We start from the raw sequence: 12,028 nt of genomic DNA, 5'->3' as shown, positions 1-12,028 counted from the left end.
CCCTGGACACCCTTATGCCAGAGATGAGCAGGGCTCTGGTCCTCTTATTCTTTATCATGATAGATAGATAGATAGATAGAGAGATAGATAGATAGATAGATAGGCAGATAAATAGATAGATAGATAGACAGATCTATCTTTGAACTGGAGAAATAGTACAGGGTTGTACAGAGAATTTGAAGTCTCAGGTTTCATCCTAACAACAGCCAGAAATGAATAGTATGCTGATAAAACAAACAAGCTTTTGACCTGCCCAGTTGCAGAGGGCCACTTAGCTGGCTTCTGTAAGGCTGCTGCTTTTGTTTCTGATGATGGGACTTGAAGACTTCAGGACTAACTGTCAAGCAACAAATCCTGAAGTAAATGGGAGAGGGACTGAGGACAAACTAGCCCTCAGGAACCTGAGCTGGAGCCTGTGAGGAAAGACTGGAGTTTACAATAAGTCTCTCTCTCTCCTTCTGGACAACTTCAGACTGCTGGGAGGCCCTGCAGAAGGCAACCGGATGCCCTTTGTACTAAATCTACATGTGGCCTAGGAATTAGTCCAGCCCTGAGGGAACCTGAGGGAAGGAGAGGGAAATTTACACTTGTGAATGCAGAGGCTCGTTCACAGATAGCAACAACACACTGTGTTATGGTATCAGAACAGGGGTCCTCTGCCCTACCCTTCCAGACTTACTCACACTACCGCTGCCTTCACTTGTGCCGTCTGAATCTCCTCAGTGTGCCACTCTAACTGGAAATGTAGAGCAAAGGGGATTCTGGGAGCTATAGTGCAGCTGGAAAGGTAACCCATTACGAAGCAGCCCTCAAAAGAAACAGTCCAAGACTGTCCTCAGAAAGCCCAAATCTCTGTTTATTTTTTCCTGTAATATTTTTTTTCTCTCTCAGAGAATCTCTCTTTTCACATTATCTCTTAGACACTCAACGGAAAATGAGCTTCTATTTCTAAATAGTTCTATCAAGTCCTAATCCAGGGGAACACAACACCCTCACAGCTCAGCCCAGTCGTCTGTCTCCTCCGGAAGTGAGGGACATAATGTTCCAGTAGGAACATAATGAAGGAAGGTTTTCTGGGGGGAAAGGGAGGGGTCAATATATGGGGGCAAAAGGAAGTAAGCCAGAGCCACAAGTCAGTCTGCTAAGACAGATGGAAAGCCAGAGTAGAGAGGTTGCTTTAGGACAAGCTCCTGTCAGACATGAAAACGGGAGTCAGAGTAATTAAGGTGGAGTCCGGAAGCCCTCGGTGGTGTCTGTCTTTAGTGGCTCTTTTCTTAATCACATATGTGGCCTTGGGCAAGTTGCTCAACTTCTCTAGAACTGAATTATCTCACTGGACAAGGGGAAAAAGTTAACCTCAGTCCATTCATCCATCTATCCAGAAAGCAGTGATTCAAAATCTGATCATGCCACATCCTGTGATGAGCAGAAAGCCTATAACGAGCTTTAGAGGATCTTATTATCTCATGAGAAGAACTTCCTAACGGATGTGGCCTACCGAGGAGAAAAAGAGTATCTATTTGCAACAAAGCAGTATTTGCTAGGGGAGGGCATCTAAAGAGAGTCTTTTAAAGGACAAGTAGGATTTTATTGGCAGGATATGGGAGCTGATTTTTCCCTGGCTCACAATCAGGATAAAGAGATGAGACTATTATCACTCAAAACTGGAAAAACTGGGTGTCAGGGGGTAGCACAGCTGGCTAAGTGCACATGGCACAAAGCGCAAGGACCAGCAAAAGGATCCTGGTTCCAGCCCCCGGCTCCCCACCTGCAGGGGTGTCGCTTCACAGGCAGTGAAGCAGGTCTGCAGGTGTCTGTCTTTCTAGCTCCCTCTCTGTCTTCCCCTCCTCTCTCCATTTTTCTCTGTCCTATCCAACAATGATGACATCAATAACAACAACAATAATAATAACTACTACAGCAATGAAAAAACAGCAAGGGAAATAAAAGGGAAAATCAATAAATTAATTAATTTTAAAAAACTGGAAAAACTAAGGGAGGAGTAGGTAGGAAAGAAGCAGAAGTGGGTATGGATTTTGGATGGGGACAGAATTGAATTTAAATAGTTTTTTAAAGGCTACCTAGTTTTAGATGACTATGAGGCAAAAGCTATGATCTAAGCCTGAAAATCTTTGATATTCATTTGAGTCATGTAGCTTTGGGGTTCTTTCTTTTCTTTTCTTTTTTTTTCCTTTCTACTCATGAGGATGTAAGGTTATGTATCATAAGGACAAAGGGTTTAAGAAATACTTAGTAGATAATGACCAATGTTTCTGTCTTATCAGAAAATTGTAAATGGGGGGCCGGGCAGTGGGCTGGTTGAGCACACACATTATTATGCACAAGGACTTGGGTTCAAGCCTTCATCCCCACCTGCTGGGGGAAAACAGGTTGCATGTATCACTCTCTCTCTGCGTCTTTCTATCTGTCTCCCTCTTATCTCCTCCTCCCCCTTTCAATTTCTTTCTGTTCTATCAATACAAAATAAAATGTCTACCTGGAGTGGTGGATTCATCATTCCGACACAGAACCCCAGTGATAACCAGATGGCAATAAAAAAGAAAAGAAACGGAAAATGTCACTTGTCCAGTTGGACAGCACATATTTTTGACATTTTGTCACACATACACCAAAAGAACTAAAGCAAATGATATATTAATAATTTCCTTTCAAGTTCTAATAAAGAGAAGAAGCATGAAGAAATCTTTTTGAAATTTGTTCTTAATTTTTCTTTACAACTCTTCTGAAAAGATGGTTTGTAAATAATTATTTTCAATAAGCAAATATAGTTTTTGTCCAATGATTCAATTAATCAGCTGAGTAACTTTGCCCATTTTGAGGGGTACTCATAGAGTTTATGCTATCCTAATAAAATAATGTTGCCCCAGTAAAAATTTATTTGAAAAGATGTTTCTTTTTAAGTACCTACAATAGGTTATTATAATTTTTCATTATTTGAATGTAACAGATGAGGGGGCAGAGCCAAGATGGCAGCTTGGAGACAACACCTGGTGTGAGCTCTGCAAGGAAGCTGCTTTCAACCTGGGAATCTCAGCCACCAGATTCCAGATGCTACCATGATGCCAACTGGACTTCCCTGGACAGACAACCCCACTAATGTGTCCTGGAGCTCTGCTTCCTCAGAGCCCTTCTCCACTAGGGTAAGAGAGAGACAGGCTGGGAGTATGGATTGACCTATCAATGCCCATGTTCAGCGGAGAAGCAATTACAGAAGCCAGACCTTCCACCTTCTGCATCCCACAATGACCTTGGGTCCAAACTCTTAGAGGGTTAGAAGGCATAGAAGAAAAAAAGAATGTGACTGGTGAACAATCAGCAGAGTTGTCCTTGTCCTGGAGGTGCACAGTGAATACAGCATCGGACTCTCAAGCATGAGGTCCTAAGTTCAATCCCTAGAAGCACATCTACCAGAATGATGTCTGGTTCTTTCTGTCTCTGCTTCCTATATTTCTAATCAATCAATAAATAAAATCTTTAAATAAAATAGAGACTCCAGATGAAATGTTACTTCTAAAAAAATACTAAGGAACACAAATCTATAGTCCCTTATGTGATTCATCATTTTTCTTTAAAAACTGTGCCTTGTATGTATCTGTATCTGTGTCTAGAGAGAGGAGAAACAAGTTTCTTCTTGAGATATACTAAGCACTGCTTTATATTTACATGGTTTTGAAAATGAAAATTTCCATCATTTTGGGTACTCTCTGTTGAATTTCAAGAGAATTGATAAGAACTATCCAAACTGAACAGATATGAACATAATTAAAATTTCTCTTGGGAAACTTAATTGAGGTTGAGGCTGATCTTTTCTTCTGTCTCTGGTAGATCAAAACCAGAAGACTAAATCCAATCTTCACATTTAGTTAAGTTTTCTTTGGGGATTCATAAAGGCAAAGAAACCACTGAAAGTGGACTTATCCATGGGGTTGAAGGAAACATCAAGTTTCCGCTCCTTAATTCTGTCTTAAATTGAATGTATTTGTTTGACCAGAGCCAAGATTCAGTGACTTTTGAAAAACTGATCTCGCATGAAGTGGCATCAGGATTCCGATTCGAGCTCCCAGCTCCACACTTGCAGGGGAGTTGCTTCAAGTTGCTTCACAAGCGGTGAAGCAGGTCTTTCTCTCCTCCTCTCTGTATTCCCCTCCTCTCTCCATTTCTCTCTGTCCTATCCAACAACAATGGTAGCAATAACAACAAAAACAGTGATAAACAAGGGCAACAAAAGGGGGAAAAAAAGCTTCTTAAAAAGAGAAAAAAATGATCCTTTAAAGTAACTTCTGATAATAGAAATTCTGTTTGAGAATCAGTTATAAGTAATCATGGAATTGATGTGCTTACATAATCAAACACACACACACACACACAAACACACACACACACACACACACACACACACACACACACACACACACACACACACACACACTTACTCTCTCCCCTGCCCAATATATAAGATAATGGAAGTGTTAGTTACAGCGTTACATTGATTTTTTTCCCCCTACATTACCCATTTTTGATCCATGATTGGAATTTGATTTGTCATCACCACATTTAACCAATCACAGAAATTGTTTGCAAGAGATTCACTAACCCATCATCTCACTAACTTATTAATTTGCTGCCTTTCAAAAGCAATTTCTTTGCTGCAGAAGAGATTCTCAGAAGCATGACCAGAATCAGAAACAAGGAAAGGAGGGGAGGGCAGCTGCACCTGTCGCCCATTTCTCAATGGGTTATAGACAGGTCAGTTACAGACTTTGGGAGGGCTGTGTCTCGGGCAGTCACTGAGAAGAGTCAGAAGGAAGTTTATTTCCTTTCAATCACTTGCCAGCGCACTAATCTGGCACAAATTCTCACCCGTGGTTCAAAGTTTTATTTTTCTGAGATAGGACATCTGGAAGTGCAGAGGTTTTTCTGACTTTGGAATCGGCCTTCCTCCTATTTCTCCCCAAGTTTTTCCCCTGCAAGTTTGGGCCAGGGGCTTGCCCCTGGGTCCTCACACACAGTAAGGTGTTCACTCTATCAGGTGCACCACTGCTTAGCCCCTTTCTTGCTTCTTTTTTTAATTGTCCAAATGAAAATACTGGTAGGATAAACATAGATAAGCATTGCTATGCTTATGCTAGAAGTGAGAAAGTTGAAAGAAACTTCCATTTAATAACTTAAGAAAGTCACAAAGTCAATACTGATCTGTAGGAAAAAGTATCGACTTGAATTCTCAGGAGTAAGACTTGAATGAACTGCTATCCAGTTAATACGGAACATGCCAGTGATAATCCAGGGCAGCTCTTAGATACACAGCACCTTAATATGGAAAATAAAAGTTCAAAAATACAGCTGTTTTATTTATAAGTACATGTAGAGATTTAAAAATAGGTGAACGATTCAGAACCTGACAGTGTCCAGAGTGGCTAACATTGTTCAAGTCTTGGATGTGAAGATGTAGAGCGAATATTAGAGATCCATTGATCTCAAGTGTGGCAACAGAATCTAGATCCTTGGAGAAGATGATTCAGAGGCTACTCGCCTGCCTGATAGCTCCCTGGACAAGAGCTGTGGGGACACAGAGCAGTGGACAGATGGGGATGACATTCCCACAGACAAAGATGAAGCCCCACAACAGAGTGAGAACCAAATGGCAGGAGATGGGAAAGACCACACACACTTCTGAGGCTCTGGATACCTGACATTATGACCTTACCACCAGTGCCAAGACTCTCTCTGGACAGTTCCAATAGGCTTATTTTCCTGATGAAGGCTGAGTCGGTAGAGAAACTGGACTGAACACAATCTGACCATCTGCAATACACTTGCCTTTAGGTTCATGATTAGTCAACAATTTGTTCGGCTTTATATCTTAACTCTTTTTCAGCTACCAGGTTCCAGATGCTACCGTGATGCCAACCTGACTTCTCTGGGCAGACGACTCCACCAGTGTGTCCTGGAATTCCGCCTCCCCAGAGCCCTGCCAAGAGAGAGGCAGGCTGGGAGTATGGATCGACCTACCAACGCCCATGTTCAGCAGGGAAGCAGTAACAAAAGCCAGGCTTTCCACCTTCTGCATCCCCATAATAACCCTGTGTCCATACTCCCAGAGGGATAAAGAATAGGGAAGCTATCAAGGGAAGGAATTGGATATGAAACTCTAGGGGTGGGCATTGTGTGGAATTGTATAGTCTTGCCAATATTTCCATTTTATAAATTTAAAAAGTTTACTAAAAAAATTGGTGATGGTCAGTTTAAGCTACCAAGTATAACCAGTATTTAGAATGTTAAGCCCATGTTAGGTAAAACTTGACTGGATCTCTTCACACAAGCATTCCTACATTCCTAACGGCAAGGGAGGGCAGGGTGTGGGGGGATCCTCACTGGGCATGGTTTCTAGGAATGCAGCCCTTGGATAGACTCAGCAGGTGAAAGACTTTTAAACTACCCACTAAAACTTTACATTAGTCTTGCATTGACAACCACAGTGTATCACGGCTCAAGAATGTGACAGAATTATTTCCTGGGGAAATTACTATAGATCTTTTTCTTCTTCCTAGCACTCCAATGCCTGAATGCAGTTCAGAGTTTAGGAAAAGAGCTCATCTAGATCCCACACACAGTGTTGTCCTGTCCCTCCAACCCATTACTTTCCTTCTTTATCGAAGACCCAGGCCACCCCAAGAAAGCTTAATTCAAAAGAATTAACAAATAGCTCCAAATCAGGCACATCAACCAACGTCCGCATTAGTCTGAAGTGTATGGTAGACATATAAACAATCACTACGTACGTTTTACATGGTTTAGTTCTTACATTTCAAATTCTCCATACTTACAAAAAAAATAACATAACAAAACACAAAAACCTTGAAATTTATAGTCTAACTGCTGCTACTAATGGATCTAATCTTTGTGAGGCTTCTTTGATAGCTTCCTGAGCAGAAATTTGGGTACATCTGATTTCAGATCATTATTTATTTTATTCCCCAGCATGACATTTATTATTTTCTGCCTGTCTGAGTCGACCCTTTATACAAAACTCATTCATATCTCATCTCCTACAGAAAGCCATGCCAAATAGCCTTAATGCTCAGTTACTCACTTCCTCCTCCAAACAGCTGAAATATCTCCAGCAATTAATCACATCAGCCTCTAAATAACTGACATATCTATGACCTGGGCCTTTCTCAAATTCCAACAACACTAGTGGATTATTTCTCTTTTTTTTTTTTTCCCAATTCCTTTTTTTGTTTTAATCCCCAATCAGCTGGTTTCAGACTAGGCATATATAAACATTGTTTTCTGAAAGAAAAAAAAAAAGACAAAGGATATTAGCAAGTTCTTCAAACTTTAATCTATAGTGATTGCTTTCATGAAGATGAGTGGAGTCTCCTAGTAATTCTGACTTGCCAAGTGAACCACTGATTGAAAGGCACGTGGCCAAGTACACACCCATTTGACTTACTAGACTAGCAGAGTTGGTGTGTGTGTGTGGGGGGGGGGCATCAGGGGAGCAGGAGTGGCAGGATTCTAGAAACTCCAGAACTGTCCCACAGTATCTATCACACTCTTCGGTAAGACAGAGAAATCTTCTATGAGTCAAGGTGCATGTTCACTCCTAACCAAAGCAGTGCTCCCAGGAAGATGGACTGTTATCAACCTGTTCCCATCACACAGTCATCCCTGGAAACAAATGAACAGACCGCAGGTGCACCGTCTTCTGCACCCCACAAAGACTGTTGCTCCATACTCCCAGAGGGATAAAGAATACGGTGGCTGGGGCCAGGTGGTAGTGCACCTGGTCAAATGCACATATTTCACTGTGCAAGGACCCAGGGTCAAGCCCCTGGTCCCCACAGCAGAGGGGAAGCTTCACGAGTGGTGAAGCAAGGCTGCAGGTGTCTCACCATCTCTTTCGATCTCTCCCTCCCTGCTCCATTTCTCTTTGTCTCTATCCAATAATAATAATTTAAAAAAGTTCCATGAACTGAAATTTAAAAAAAAAATAGGGAAGTTTTCAACGGAGGGGATGGGACATGGGACTCTGGTGGGGGGGAACTGTATGGAATTATACCCCTGTTATTTTATAATCTTGTTAATCATTATTAAATCACTAACAAAAAATAAAAAAGAGGGGTCCGAGCGGTGGTACACTAGGTTAAGCACACACAATGCAAAGCACAAAGACCCATTCAAGGATCTCAGTTCAAGCCCCCACATGCAGGCTTCCCCACCTGCAGGGGGGGTGGCTTCGCCAGCGGTGAAGCAGGTCTGCAGGTGTCTGTCTTTTTTCCCCCTTCTCTGCCACCCCCTCCTCTCTCGATTTCTCTCTGTCCTATCCTACGATAGCAGCAACAATGGGAAAAAAGATGGCCGCCAGGAGCAGTGGATTTGTAGTGTAGGCACTGAGCTCCACAGATGACCTTGGAGGCAATAAATAAATAAATTATTAAAATGATTTTTTTGGATTAAAAATCAACAAGACGTTAAAAGTGGAATAAAAGCTCAGATTAAAATGTAGTATTGTTCAAAATAAGTCATTTGTTGTGTAACGTTTGGAATGTTGTTACATTTCCGTTCACAAATCAAGTTACCTATGAAAAAAATAAATACAAACTTTGTGTTTCACGTGGACTTTTTTTTTTTTTGAGACATGCAAGCCACGATAAAATCCAATGTCTTTGCAAGTCTACAAATAAGCGAAACGTCTCATTTTTCTCTCAAGAACTGAATGTGCTCAGGGGTGTGAACATGTCATGATCACTTAGCTTAATGGGCGCGAGTGCATGCACTCTTTTTCTAGAGGGGAAAAATCTTCTCGAAAGATCACCGCCACATTTACAAAACAGTGCACATTTTTATAAAATGGAACAGTTGGAAGTGACCTGCCAAGTTCACCAGAGCTCCGGAGTGACTTTAGACTGTCCATCAATCCCCCCACCTCCACCCCCACAGAGAAAGAACTCTCTCAGAAATAGATTTTCTTCAGATGTCTTTTAGGTAAGAGAATCCCCCTCTGGGGAACTTACGTTTCACACAATAAATCACGATCTGACTTCACCTCTTCACTGCAGGCTGCCAGAAAGTAATGGGTCTACACTATAGCTCCCAGGGTAGTGGCTTCCAAACCTGGTTTTCTTTCAGAACCACTTTGGGCAACATTATAAACTACAGATTTCCAAGTCAAATTTTAGACTTAGTGAGTCAGGGCCTGGGAATCAGCTTTTTGTGTTGTTTTAATCACCTCTCAGGCATTTCTATCCAGCCAGCGAAACATACACTGCAGAGAATTACAAAGTTCAGGTCAAAGATTATATTTAATTTTTTTTTTTTTGCCTTCAGGGTTATTGCTGGGACTTGGAGGTTATTTCTTTCCCTTTTCTTGCCCCTGTTGTTTATTGTTGTCATTGTTATTGCTGTCATTGTTGGATAGGACAGAGAGAAATCGAGAGAGAAGGGGAAGACAGAGAGGGAGAGAGACAGACAGGCACCTGCTTCACTGCTTGCGAGACGTCCTCTTAGCAGGTGGAGAGTGGTGGGGCCTCAAAGCTGGAGCCTTGTGCTTAATACTATGAGCACTTAGTACCTTGTGCCCTTAGCTGGATGTGCCACCACCTACCTGGCCTTCTGTTACCTCTCAGTTATCAAGGGTGTAAGCTGACCATCATAAATGTTCAAAATACTAGTAAAGTGAATTTACATAGAAATGGTGACATGTATCATAATCACAAAGTGTTTCCACAGTTTCATGAGAGTCCTGTAAATCTGCCCCCAGGGTACTTGTCAACTCTCCTAAGATGCCCAGGTTGGCTCCAGTCATTGGGCACAACAAGCCATGCTGCCATCACCAGGCGTCTCTGTTCACCAGTCTCACGCTGATGGGGACTGAGTGGAGATAGGTGCCCAGGGATGATACTGCTGGGCCCTAGGTCTGTCACACAGGGACTTTATCTGCTGCCACGCTGCCAGGCTTGTCTTTAGAACAGCTGCACCGAATGAAGCTTCTATGTGCTTGACTTCACCTGTCTCAACAAGCCTACCTTTATTTATTTTTTCTGTTTGTGTGATTGAGGCTTCTCTGCTCAGAGACAACATTTTTTTTTTCGGATTTATAGAGAGATATGGTGATAGAGAGGAACCACAGCACTGAAGTTTCCCCCAGTGTGTTGGGGCCTGTTCTCGAACCTGGGCTGTCTGCATGGCAAAGCAAGCATCTTCCTAGATGACATCTTACTAGCACACATACACACACACAATTATAATCATAATTGTAAAGCTTTCTCTTCAAAAGAGAAACACACACACATAGGCACATAAAGATACACACAGACACACACACACACACACACACACACACAGGCACATAAAGACACACACACAGAGAGACACACATACACAGACACACCCTGATCCCTGCTCCTCTTTCAAGAATGGAGAAACTTTTGTTTGTTTGTTTCTGCCAAGGGTCTTTTGGATATTTAATAACAACATTCAAGGGTCATACAAAATTATCAACATAAAAAGCTAGCACTTGACTTAGCTATGACAAGAGCTCTTGGTAGAGCCAGACCAAATGATTTTGTGGGCCGTATGTGTCCTGTATGTGTCCCTGCTGCCTGGAACAGAATATTCCTGAGAACTTCTGGGACACTCTGCACTTCTATTTCCTTGCCACTGGCCCCATCTCCATGTGAAGAAGCACCCCCTCCATAAATTTGGTAAGATCTTGTCCAATTCATTGTTACTAAATCATAGTAAAATTGAGAAGAATTTAATTTGATGTGGAGAGAAAGATGTTTATGTTTGGAACAAGAAAAAGGAATGAACATGATTTTTTTTCAGATGATGAAAAGTTAATATAACAACCAGAGAGGCACAGACATGCAGAAGAGTGTTTCGCAAACTGTCCTTAGCTTCAAACCCACGTTCTGCCAGAATTGTGGAAGCCTCCCCGTTCTCCACCAGAGAGAGCTATATTCTAAGCACCATAGTTCCACAAAGTCCGCTGTGGGTTCCTTTCTGCCATCTTGTGGCTCGTCCTGTTACTGTACCCACATAGGTTTGAGCAAATTCTGGAAACTGAGCCTAACAGGTGTCACTTCTGTTTTCTGGAGACTCATTCTAAAGAGATTACCGATCTCAGCCGTGGACAGAGGGAGGGTTATCACAGGAAAGTGGTGCGTGTTGGGAGGTGGTACTGGAAGCTCACTGTCTGCACTTTGGGAGGTGGTAAATCACAACAGGTCTCTCCATTACTATCTCAGTTCTGATGGTCTATCAGCAAATCATTATTTCCAGTAACTTCACCAAAAATGCACAAGAAAAAAGTGAGTGGAAACGTAACTCTGAATTTATTTATTTATTTTTTAAATCAGAGCACTGCTCCTCTCTGGCTTATGGTGGTGCTGGGGACTGAACCTGGGACTTCGGGGCCTCAGGCATGAGAGTCTCTTTGCATAACCATTATGCTACTTCCCCCTTTCTAACTTTAAATTAAAGTCAATATATATATATATATATTTCCCTCTCGCTGTGTACTATAGATACTCTCACAGAAACTTGCTGAGGACAAGAAATTTTTCCTACTTTTCTTGTTTATACCTGTAGTTTCTAGTGTATACTTCCAACCTAGCAAATGTTTAATGCATGTCTGATGAGTGAGTGAGTGAGTGAATGAATGAATGAATGAAGAGTGGATTTCTCTCGCCAATCTGCGTCATAAGCTATTGTCATGTACCTATAGGGAGACTATGCCATCCATGCCAGTCAACAGTTTAACTGAAGTCAAGGTTTACAGTGAAAATGTATGTATGTGTACATGTGTGTGATGCATGACACAGGAATTCAAATCATTTAAGAAATAAAACTGTTTTCCCTCAACGACTACTTTTATTTATTTATTTATTTATTTATTGCCTTTTGTTGCCCTTGCAGATGATACCGTTTTTTGCAGTGCTAGGGATTAGTCACTGATGGGAAACAACCCGTCCTATAGGCAAGGTGCTGCAACTGAACCTCG

This window comes from Erinaceus europaeus, chromosome 7 (genome assembly GCF_950295315.1).
Source record: "Erinaceus europaeus chromosome 7, mEriEur2.1, whole genome shotgun sequence".
NCBI classification, from domain to species: domain Eukaryota; kingdom Metazoa; phylum Chordata; class Mammalia; order Eulipotyphla; family Erinaceidae; genus Erinaceus; species Erinaceus europaeus.
This window is presented reverse-complemented; position numbering follows the sequence as displayed.